The following is an 11222-nucleotide window of genomic DNA, read 5'->3' on the forward strand; positions in this document are numbered from 1 at the left end:
TTTTTTTATATGTAATATTGTAATGAAATAATATTGTTACGTGCGTCGCCCGGTATACTCCGCGACCGCGGTTCAGCTGTCCGCGAGCCGATTGATAGTATTGATTTTCCGAGACGGAGCGTTCTCAACTGTCAAGAGCTTAACAACGCATGTAAACAACCAGTTGAATCTCGACCCCGCTCTTGCGTGGACGTATTTGTATTCGAGCTAATAAAGTCGCCTGTTTCTGTGTTACAAGAGTGTGTTTCTTTCATTTCCGCGGCGCGCATGCTACAATATTATAGCTTATCAGATTTATGACGTGCCCAGATAAATCATTTATTATTGCGGCATTGTTTTTCACAGAATTAATTTGTAATTATGTCAACTGAAGGATGAAACCTATAGGAGACGAGGAAAACATTAAACAGAAAGAATAAAGGAAATAAGTGGAAAATAGATAAATATCAGATAAGTAACCAATATTCTTAAAAAATGGAAAATAATTTTTCATTGTGTGCACTGTAATTGTTGGACCGATTCTTTTCTTCGATTAATTTTTTGTTCCAGATTCGGGATTAGATATTAAATTCTTCATAAAATCAAGGATGGATTTATAAAAGAGTTTTGTTTCACAATTAATAGAAAACAATATTAATATTTATAACAAATCATTTTTCGCACTATAAGTATATGTAATTAAGTATATCATACATTTAATCGTAGCACTTATATAAAAAATGTTTTACAAGTCTTCTAAATTTTCACAAATAAAAAGATATGCAGCGTATGTAGCAAAATCAAAAATAAAAAAATTATAAACGTATTGTAATTAAAATATACAAGAACTATAAAATGTAATGAAATTTATTAAAGTAAAAAAAGAAATCAGAGAAAAATCTATATACTTATTCTTGCTATACATATATACAGCACTTAATAACTAGAAATTACTGTGATCCTTTCTGTGATAACTACAGAGAGTCCTGTAATAACTACACAACTCTAATATTTATTGGCTGTAGTTTCTTTCCGTAAAGGTAATAATAATTAAAATGATGATGATAATAATATTATTTTATTTTATAATAGTATGGTTAGTATTTCTATCTAAATTATTGTTATTTTAATTTTCAAATATTTCTAAACTTAATATGTCTACAAGTACAATATTGTTTATTTCTTCCTCGTTATTCAAAAACACTTCAATACACTTCCTACATTCCCTTGCTGGCTTTATATCTATTAACTGTTTGGGGCACTTGGAACATTCAGTTATTGTTTTCCAAGTTTCGTTTTCTGCCAGTTTTGTCCTAAATCCATGCAACTCCCTGCTTCGGTACCTCATTCTGAATCTCCCTGGTCTATAGCATTGGAGACAGAGACGCCTCCAGGGGTACTCAGTTTCTATGAAGCACCTCTCCTTTAATTTAAGACAGATGCTTCTCATTAATTGATAATATCTTCTTTGATAGTCGATTGGGCGTACCCCATCAATCTCTCCTTTCTCGGTGGCAACTTCAATCGGTGGAACCATCTTATAAAATTTATTATTTTTATTATTGAAAACTTGTTTTTGAAAAAAAATATATATATAATCTAAATTTACCTTGCAAAAAGTACGCCTTTGGGTTAAATTTTTCTATATTCGCTCACTAGATCGCTTATTATATTCGCTCATTTAGATCGTCTGTTTAATTGTGCGGTCAAACTTGCACTGAATCAATTCGCGAAGATTTCCTTCCACTTTTCTTATTTAATGATACCATAGAAATTTTCAGATAAATTATTCTCTTATACCAAAGCTTCTAGCTCATTTCTGAAAGCACATTATTATTCTTTCCTGTAATAACAACAGTGCATAACAGTTATTTTGTACGTATAGAATCTTTAAAACTTAGTGCTGCAGATTAAAGTCACGAGTACACAAAAATACACAGAAAAAAATGAATCTTTACTGCAAGTAAATTTTTATTTTTAAATGCTATATGTTTTGATATATAAGCATGAAATGCTATCATGAACTAGAAATATTCATTTGTTACGTCCGGCAGACTTCACAATTTCCCTTCGTCAAAGAAACAAATAATTTACAAAAAAAATTCCGTTTCAACGGTCTCCGATAATTTTTTATGCGTCTAGGATTAGTCTGTTAGAAACGTGATGACAAACATGGACGAAACGACCAAGTTGATAATTTCGATTCCTTTTTAATATTGAGTCAACAAATAATAAATTCTAAAGATAGAAATTCAAAAAACAAACATGGGATCAAAGCAAAGTTTCACGTTTCCTCACAAAAAATGAGCAATAAAGTATCTAAACATAAGCAAAAAATAAATAACCGTTTCTTCCATCTGCAAACCATACCGTAGCACGTCTAGCACGATAGAAAAAAATTATTCATCTCTTAAAACCCAAAGGAAAGATAACCTACGCGATAGGTCGGATCCCTTCGATAAAATTGAAAAAATGTGGGAGGAAACAAAGAAACTTTCGACAGAGTACTCAACGTATGATTGGTCAAAAAAGAAAAACTATTTTTCCAATAAGAAAACGTAGAATTTACCCACACAATCCTGAAAAAGAGTCCTACCAATTAGAATATCTAAACCACCTACATCTGGATTCTCCCCCTATAAGACTCTGTATATATAATACCAAATCTTGAATAAAATCAATGTGCAATATCATATTGATACTCAAAATTTATGATATTCAAAAAATACCGTATTTATTCGCTAAAATACCCTAAAATACAGTGCAAATTTCAAACTTGTGTGCAACCAACAAAAAACATCGTATCGACTTTTTTTTTTTTTTTAAATTGCTTAAAAAAGAATGAACTTTAAGAATCTGGATTAATATTAGCCAGATTTTAACGAGAAACTTGTGAAAAATGATAACAATCTTTTACTTTTTTCAATTAAAAAAAACATGTTTGGTTTTTATGCGATACAAAAGGTTCGCACTTAACAAATCAAACTTTTGCCTAGGGATTCTCAAAGTAGAGTCTTTGCCCTTTAATTTAAAAAAAGTACACGTAATTTGGATGATTTTTCGCAAAGTTGCATCACTTTGAAGATTGCTTAAAAATCGATCAAAATTTTTGTCTCGTTTTTTTTGCGCCAGTGTATATATATATTGTATATATGTATATATATATATATATATATATATATATTTATTTATTTATATATAGATATAAATTTTAATTAAAAAATTAATTCTTATTCCATTTATAAAAACGTGAAAAATACGTTTCTTAAACTATGGTTTTAAAAATGTTTCCGTTTTTTATTAGTGCTTGACGGTAAAAAAATATTGGATACGTTTATAAAACGAACATGTGCTACCTGGATGGCTACTGAAAAAAATCTCAGTTATGTTTTTATTTACTTTTGAATCTGATTTCGTCTGTATCCTAAAGTTGCTTGCCAATGACTTTCGACTAACGACCAACAGTGATAAATTATGTTGGAGCCGCAATATACTTTCCTGAATTACTGTATTATCTGCATAAAAAATAAAACGTATTTTTGTTCTTCATAAACATTAAGGATATTTATAAAAATTTTTTTTTATTTATATAAAATATATAAACAATTGTGATTATGTCAATATAAATTTTAACAGAAATATGAGTAAATATTAAAGTAATTAATCGATGACAAACATAGATATCTTCTAACTTGCTATTATACTTGCTATAAGATGTTAAAGTTGATGAATTACAGTCAAACTATGTCCTGTTAATTTTCTAAATTCCGTATGTTATTTCTATATTTATCAACAAGTTTACCACATGATGTTATTGATTTCTTACTTCTCGAGTATTTTTTCGATATAGATGGAATATAATACGTAATGTAACGTGTTTTCGTTGAAAATATTTCTTCAATTTCTTTAGATAACGAATCAAAATCTTCTTTAATGGTCTAAAAATTTTATTTAATTAATAACGATAATTAATTCTTTATGTGTATATTTATATATTATAACAGCTTAATGTATTCTTTATATTTGTTAACGTATATTTGATAAACAAACTTACCCATGAATATTGTTTAAAATTTTAGATAAAATAAGATCAACAATAATATTTTGACATTTCCTACTGAAATTTTTTTGTCTTTGTTACGTCCGGCCGATTTTTCGTGCCGGCCGTCATGATTTAGGCAAGGATCGCGCCTTGCAATGACGCGTTGCCACGGCAACCGGATGCCGACAGATTCACGCGCTCTCGGTGCCGAGCCCGAGCGATCACGCATGCGCCAATTAAAAACGCCCGTCATTAATGAACCGTACTAAAAATCATGAAAACTCAAAAAGGGGAGTGATCCTCCCCCTTGCGGGCTTCCCCCTGAGGCGCCTGGACCCCGAAACAATAGCAGTACTCGCGCAAACAATTAATTATTTTAATTAGTTAATTACTCCTCAGAAAGGAGACAAACTTACGCCCCCGTTAGCTGTGGTGCATTCGCACTCGCGCGGGTTCATTTGGGGTAGGGCAGTAAGGGCCGAGCACCCCTAACTAATTAAAAACCGGCATAAATGAGTACCGAACACGAGGAGGAGCACGCCGTACCTCCGTGGTACACGAATCTCCTATCCTCAATTCCGTTAATAAAAACTCGATCTAGGAATGCGAACGATTTCTGCTCTACAGTCGCTAATCGGAGCGTATATAGAATATTTTGTTAGAAAATCTTGCATTGTGAGCAGATATGAATTTCCACGAGGTGTAGTCTTCAAGGGGCCGACGATCGAGTGCGACTTTGTCGAATGCTTGCCCCGGAGTGTCGGTCAGCATCATAGGCTGTCGCGTCTTTCTCCTTACTAACTTTTTCAATTGGCATGTGCGGCATTGCCTTATAAAGTCTTGCATCTGTCGTTTTAAATTAGTCCATGTGTAGCGCTTGCAGATGCGTCGGTAAGTTTTAGTTATGCTTTTATGTCCGCCAGTGGCCAATTGGTTTTCTCTAATTATTTCTTGACGATTTTCTATTGGTCGGACAGTAATCGTTCCGTTGCATATCGTTATCATTATTTTACGTTCTTGTAGGCTGATTCGCAAGAACGATAGGATCTCTTTCCACTCGAATGTGTCTATCTTATTTGTTCTACGTATACTCAACGAGCGTAGGTTTAATTCGTTGACCACGTCGAGTAGTGATATGAAATACTCTTTCAGGATATATTCGTCAGTGTTAATACTTCGTCTCTCTTTTACAGGTAGTACTATGAAATGGTAATTATGGAACGAGGAAGGAAATACTCGTGCCCTTCCGATCATTAGATTGTTTAACGGCGGCAATTTTCCTGCCGCGTAGAATTCGTGATCTCCGCTATCAACGACTCGAGCGGTCGTTGGTCTCCGGTGACCATGACGACTATGTTGTCCTTCTGCTGCAGCAACGATGTGTTTGTTTCCTTGAATCGTGTTTTTTCCATGCGTTCATTGTTTCCGTTTTCGGCGGAATGTTCCAGTGGAGGCTCTTCGAGGTTGAAATTTTCACCTTCGTCGTCTGAATATGCGGTGTCCGTGCTCTCGTCGTCAGGTGCGCGAGGCCGGTGAAATTCCAGCGATCCCAAGTTCGATGGCGGTGTTTCTTCTGGAACGGCTTCTGCATCTTGTGGATCGTTGGCGATTAAGGGGGATGAGGAGGGAGAAGGAGAATCCTCAGAAATTTTTGGAGGTGCACACGAGAAGTGACTCTTCCTCCTCGGCCAATCTGCGCCTCAAGGGAGGCTGTTTGTGTGGAAATTCATCATCAGATTCGGACGTGGGATGATTTTGATCGAATGAAATTTGTGGTGGGTCGAGACGATGCTTTTTGTGAATAGTGAGTATAGATAGTTGAGGTGGATTTCTAGATAAAGCATCCGCGTTGCAGTTACTAGTGCCGGCCTTGTAGATAATTCTATAGTCGACAATTCTATAGACTTATCCGACAATCGTTCCCGAGTTGTTTGATAACGATCCTGCACCGTTCGGTAGCTATCCGACAGCCGTTCCTGAACCGTCCGTTGTTGATTCAGGAACCGCTCGAAGTCGTTTGTTAAATGTTCATAACCGTCTCTTCGCCGTTCGTTATTACTCATTGTTTCTGACTTTGATACGATATGAATGACATCAATCGATCGACTGACTCATTTCGCGGATACGCGAGTTAAGTTATAATAATACCCGCCTCGCGAAGTTCTTCGATAATTGACAGCATTTCGTTGTCATGCGCGTTGTGACCGGCTCGACGTGATGCTTTGAGCAACCGCAAACGATCTACAGCTCATTGGGATTGTTCCAGTGTACATAATCGATCTCGTTATCATTTAACGTCATAGCGTGAGGTAATCCCTTTCCGGATTTCTTCTTTTTTGGCGTAGGTTCGATCGACATCAATGGTGCGATCAGGTGTTTGTACTTGTATCCTCTGTTGCTCCGTAATTGACTGCTCTTGGTGTAATTGCGTCTATGCACGTTTGTAGTAAACAATATGCTTTTGTACTTTTGCATATCATCATTTGTGTAGATGTCATCGTCGGGGATTTTCAATTTGTAAAGACCGGGTGTACCGACATAATGTACATTATCAATAATTATGTTATCCTCGTTATCCACATCGAAATGTTTATTACCGAGCATTATTCCATTCTTCTCGAGACGAACACCGTATATGTTGTCTACATCGCTCTCTCCGCTACCGCTTAAGACAGCCCCGACAAATTTTTGACCAAGCAGGCCCAATTGAGCTTGAAACGATTTTCGTCCTTGCAATGTCTGTAACTGATTTCGAACAATCGTCGCGAGCGAGTCGTCCATCGTTTCGAAAACATTCTCAAGCGATTCTATCGGTTGTACGGTTGTGGGACGCGGTGTCATTGGTATATCGTTTGAAATTTGTAAATGACTAGATTTTTGAGGTGTTGCGGAGAGATCGAATGAGACGTTCGGCCGTTTTCTCTTACTGACATATTCTTCCCTTTCTTCCTTTTCACGTTTACGGGTGTTTCGACGCTTGCGTAATTGTCACGCGGCTCGTCCATTATCTCGCGCACGCCGGAATTGTCTACAATCTTTTGTAGCGGTTCGATTAACGGTTCAAAGTGTCTCTTGGTCGCGATTTCCTCCTCGATCTCACCGGTTTTCAAAGCGCGATGTTTCTTTTGGATCGATTCGCTCGTTTTCTCAATTTCTCTAGCAATCTTTTTGCGCTCACGCGTATCTTTGTTCTCAGCCATGTCAATCGTTTTACCCCCGACGAAATATCGATGATAACTTTGCGGTATTGAAAACTCGTTAAATCCTCTTCTGTATTGTCCGTTAGTAAGCGCACTGTCTTTGTCTATCACTAGAAATTCATAATCACGCTGCCAACAATCGCTACATAATTTACTGAAAACATCGTACGACATGTCAGTATTTACGTGATCGTTGTACACGCGTTTCAAGTTGGTACCGTCCTGTTTAAATAGGATCAGCAGGTTTGCGTTGTCGCGTATAAGATGTTTGGGTATTCTCGCGTACGACTGACAGAGATAGAAGCAGTCAACGTTCGAGTGTCTGCCCATTGAAAAGTATTCTCTCACGGCATCCTGCTTATCGCACGCAACGTCATCGAAGACGAAAATTGAGTTCGGACGCGCTTCGCTCGGCGGAATAACGTCACTGTTATTGGAGAATGTAAAATAACCTATCTCATTGATCGAAGTCGATAAATTCTCCAGATAACGATATTTTGGCTGTTGCAACGATTTCGAATACACGTACACGTTCTCGAAACGTACGCCGTGCGGACTTTCCAACAGGCTTATGAGAACGTTAGTTTTACCACAATTCGACGGACCGCAAATAATGGCGCGTATAGTATTCGGCAGCATCGCGCCATGCTTATATCTCTCCGCTGTCCCCCATTAGTTGCAATTTATCGTCGTAATTTGTAACGCGTATTGTCAACGGCTGTTGCACGAATCTCATGTTTTCTTAATCTGGCTAGAGAGTATGATCGAACGCCCTTTTTATATGTTTACGAGTGCAGCATACGTTCTATGAAAAATGTGCGCATGTGTGTATGTATGTACGTTTGTATATGTGTCCGTGCGAGCATCCGTGCCTGCGTGCTGTCCGTGCTTACATGTGTGCCCGTGCCTGCCTACCTGCTGCCTGTGCTTGTATGCTCGCACCTGCGTGTGTGCCTGCGTGCGTGTGTGCGTGTGTGCGTGCGTGTTAGTAGAGGAGGAAAAGACGTTCGGAGAAAAGAGAACGCAGGATAAAAAATGATCCATAATATACCAATATTAATTTTAATTAAAAAAGTACTTAAAAATATTTAGAATACATAGATAAAATATAAGATAAAATATATAATATAAGATATAAGATATAATATAAGTTATAAAATATAATATAAGATATAATATATAATGTAATATATATAAGATATAATATATATATAATATATAAATTTTTTTTATTCTCTATGATAAATTTTATTAATATAAGTTAAAACAGTATTTACAAAAATGTCATACTCCCAGTCTTCTTCTATATATTTAATATCTTTTTTTGGTTCCTCCAAACCAAATAAAAATCTTAAATTAAAAATATCGTCGTCGCTATCGGTGACGGTGTCGTCGTAGTCGTCGTCGTCATCGTCATCGTTATCGTCATCGTCGGCGCCGTTGTTGTTATGATGCTCCCCCCAATACCAATCTTGGTACATCCGTTCCACTCGGCGATCAGATTGCACCATCATTTTGTGTTCCGTTATATCCATATATCCCGGAAGGCGAATCATTGTAGGTGTTATTTTATTTCCGAAACACAGACACTGAAACAGCATACAAATTACAATTAAATATCAATTAGTAAAAAAAACTAGGTATATATTTCGGGGAAAGAAAAAAAGAGTACTTACGACAATTGCAGGCAGCTCGACGTATGCCTCCGGATCGATCTTAAACGTCTTTGGATGTCGTCGCGCCGTCCTCGAAGCCTGGCGACTTCGGGTACTCACGTACCCCAGAGCCGGCAGGCGATCTGGTAGCGTAATGCGCGCTTCCCCGTAACAAAGGCACTTTAAAAAATATATAAAATAGATCAATATTTTTTATTATAAAATTAATATAAATGAATATAAATAATATAAAAATTTTTAAATATTAAAATAAAATACTTACAATGTTAGCCATGGTATCTTTGTTGTAAATATATTTTTGGAGATGCATTTTCACTTCTTTACTGGAAGAAATTTCGAACTGAACTGACGATGCTGTCTGATCTGGACGACGCTTTTCTCGTCGAATTTCCAAACAAATAAAACTACTTCACTTTTCCATACTACAGAAAACTATAGCTCTTGGAGACGCGTAAAATCACGTCTTCGTCGTATGCTTTACTAACGCTTGAAAAATATTTTATACCTTTTACACATTTTTACGCTCACATTTTTTTTACTAGCTTATCAGGTTCCCGAGTAGAAATTTGGTTCGGTAAAAATCAGGACCGAGTCAGGCATGCTGGATTTGAAGTTCGGCCCTAATCTGGCAACCTCTATTTGGTCCTGATAAGGGGGTGTAACGCATCAAATGATTCGGGCCAGATCATGTATGCCGGATTTGGGCCAGATCAGGTACGCCGATTCGAGCGAGATCATGTATGCCGGATTTGGACCAGATCTGGCAACTCCTATTTGGTCCTGATAAGGGATATAATAAAAATAAAAATTTGGGCCGTATTATGTATACCATATCAGTACCAAATACATCATACATAATCTGGCTCAAATATGGGAGTTGCCAAATCTGTACCAGATCAGGACCAAATCCGGCATGCCCGATTCAATCATTATCACAGCATTTTCTGCAATCAAAAAAACGGTCACCCATCCATCTGTGAACCACCTTGAACGCTGCTTGATTTTTAAGATCGTACAGGAACTGACACCTCGAGTTGATCCATGAACCCTCGACGTTTGTGATTACTTATATGTTATACATATGGGTTGTAGATCAGTTTAATAGATGTTAAAAAAGTGAAACATGTATAGTTAAATTATATTTTTATAAATAAATATTAATTAACAGATTTTTTTATTAATTTTCACATATGAGAAATAGCATGCGGAATAACTTAAGAAACGATTGTTTTGACGAAAAAAACGAATTTTTGCAACAAAAATTAGTTGCAAAAAAATTTTTTAACAATTTGTTATAAAAAAAGAACATATATATTATAAACATTATATTATTTGTTATAAACATAGACATATTATACATGTTTCCGTCATGATTTATTTTAGGTTAGGATAATTATTTGTTAATTTGTTTATAACAAATTGTATAACAATATGTATATAAAAAATTTTTTTGCAACTGTTACAAAAATTATTGCTAAGAACTCTGCCAAAAACTGCGTCAACATTTTTTCGTTATCGCGACTTGTTTTGTCATGAAACTTAATAGATTAGTAAAACATTTAGAATCTTATATTTTATATATAATTATATAAATTTATGTTTAAAGAGATTCTATTTTTGGTATGTTAAATCCGGCATACCTTATTAAGACCTGATTTGGCCCGAATAGTTATCAAATTTGGTATACCGAATCCGGCATACCTTATCAGGACCTTATTTGGTCCGAATAGTTGTCAAATTTGGTATGCCAAATTCGGCATACCTTATTAGGACTGTTGTACCCCTCGTTGTGAGTACGATTTTGGGATCGCTGCCAGAGATCTCGCGAGGAAGGTATTTCGTCACATACACCGTTATTTGTCTCGAACACTTTTATTCTTGTATTCAGTTACAATGGGTAGATCGCGACCCCGCAAGGCAGAGTGTCGCGTCTATTAACTCGTTGTCCACGACCCCGCAAGGCAGAGCGTCGTGGTTGTGTGTTTACAATAAGTTATCTCGGCGATACACGACCCCGCAAAGCAGAGTGTCGTGTGTAGTCTTAGTTTGTCTACTTTGGATTGACCCGATCCTCACCTTCTTTCGCCGGTTTATATATCCGATAATTCGGTAGTTGGATCGAAAGAAGGGGAGGATTGCGTGAGGGCGTAAATCGGTCAGTATTCCAAATTATTGCTTAGACAGCAAGTGCTGTCTAAGGAGCATTGCGCTAATTATCGAGCGGATTGCGCGAAACCTCGCGCGATGCGCTCGATGCTGACTGCAGCTGACCGACTTACGTCATCGTGTTACTGACACCTTATCGTTATGAGTGTGTCACTCATA

General features: G+C 36.5%; 1 long non-coding RNA gene across 1 annotated transcript; it reads right to left on the reverse strand.

Annotated features, from left to right (window-relative positions):
- Nucleotides 1-550: 550 nt before the first annotated feature.
- On the reverse strand, nucleotides 551-2544 carry LOC118645971. Its single transcript, XR_004963601.1, has 2 exons — nucleotides 1589-2544; nucleotides 551-1516 (listed from the first exon to the last, which is right to left on the reverse strand). It is a non-coding gene; the product is annotated as an uncharacterized LOC118645971 (long non-coding RNA).
- Between the last annotated feature and the right edge of the window lie 8678 nt (nucleotides 2545-11222).

This window comes from Monomorium pharaonis, chromosome 6 (genome assembly GCF_013373865.1).
Source record: "Monomorium pharaonis isolate MP-MQ-018 chromosome 6, ASM1337386v2, whole genome shotgun sequence".
Lineage (NCBI taxonomy): Eukaryota > Metazoa > Arthropoda > Insecta > Hymenoptera > Formicidae > Monomorium > Monomorium pharaonis.